The following is a 1,391-nucleotide window of genomic DNA, read 5'->3' as shown; positions in this document are numbered from 1 at the left end:
AGTCCTGAAACAGTGTCTGGCACAATGTAGTCACACAATATTTGCTTTAATAAAAAGTTGTGTTTTATGAGTCTCAAATTTCAACAATTATACATTTATTAGACACAGCACTAGGTATGTTCTGTACAGTACCTCTTTTAATATTTACAACAGCCCTATCAGGTAAGCATCATTATTCCCATTTCACAGGTGGAAAAACTGATGCCCAGAGAGGTTCAGTAACTTTTCCAAGGTCACTCAGCTAATAAGTGACAGAACCATAATTTGAACCCAAGTCCAAGACTCCAAACCCTGTGCTTGTAACCGCTTAACCACATGCTATAGTGTCTCCCCACCTCCCCACCAAAACTGGTGTGAAGATTATTTACTCTAATTTGAGTGACTGGAAGTACTCAAAAGTAAAACCACTGTGTATCTTTTTAGATGGTTTATAACTAAATTTTTTACAAGAATTTAGATGAGTCTCTCGCCCAATCAATCTACAGTGCTAAGATTTGTCCCTTACCCATGCACATATGCATATATGTATTTAAATAAGTGTACGCTAATGTGCTACTAACAAGCAAAAGAAAGCCAGCTACCAGTCAACAAGGTCAGAACGATTCACAGTCTTATTTTACCATGTCAACTACCAAGCTACATGTATTTGTTGTCCAGGACAGTCTCCTGCCCAGGAACAGAAATCTCATGGAAGACCTGATCGTTGAAAGCAAAGCACAGACACTAAGAACAGCAGGAGACAGAAGTGTTCCAGGTGAAACAGTTCCCCAAAGAATACCAGCCAGCCTGTGGAGAACACCAGCGGAGAGGAAGACCCTCCCGGACCCTAGTTCCTTTATGAAGGTGGAGAGAGACCACACATGATCATTTCCAATGATAATTGTCACCCCTCTTCTCTGTCACCTGACAGGGCCTATGACAATCACACAGCTTTTCTTCTCTTTCAGGAACGTTGTGGTCATTCTGCACTGAACACCATCCAACTGCCCCACTCCCCACTAGCCGGCACAGCATATAACTCTCAAGACACAAATGCTTCAGTGTAGATTTCTCACAAAAGTCTCTTGTCCTGAATGTCTGTAAGACTGAAAAAAGCAGGGATGCCTGTCATCAATGACATACTGCTCTCAGAGTCTCTTCTAAAGATTGACAACGTGACCATCTAAATGCTCTACCCTGGGTTTGTTTAAGGCCCAAAGCAGTCTCACAGACAGTGCAAAGAAAACCAGGGCCACAGGGAATCTTAAAAGAAACAAAACCCCTGTTTTACAAGTTCTCACAAAATGCCTCTCTGGTCATGCTCACTTTAAATGTTTTTTCTCTTTTTAAAGTTTCTTTTTGAAGAGGAAAATACAGAAACAAACAAACAAAAAGCAACTGCACCCATCCGT

At 41.2% G+C, this 1,391-nt stretch overlaps 1 protein-coding gene across 1 annotated transcript in view; it reads right to left on the bottom strand.

The window, feature by feature from the left end:
• Positions 1-1,391, bottom strand: part of PTPN14 (protein tyrosine phosphatase, non-receptor type 14) — a 111,825-nt gene that overhangs the window by 109,199 nt on the left and 1,235 nt on the right. The gene's annotated exons all lie outside the window — the stretch shown is intronic.

Source organism: Galeopterus variegatus, unplaced genomic scaffold, assembly GCF_000696425.1.
Source record: "Galeopterus variegatus unplaced genomic scaffold, G_variegatus-3.0.2 Scaffold2843, whole genome shotgun sequence".
Taxonomy (NCBI): Eukaryota; Metazoa; Chordata; class Mammalia; order Dermoptera; family Cynocephalidae; genus Galeopterus; species Galeopterus variegatus.
Note: the sequence above shows the minus strand (reverse complement) of the source record. Positions and strands in the feature narration are given on the sequence as shown.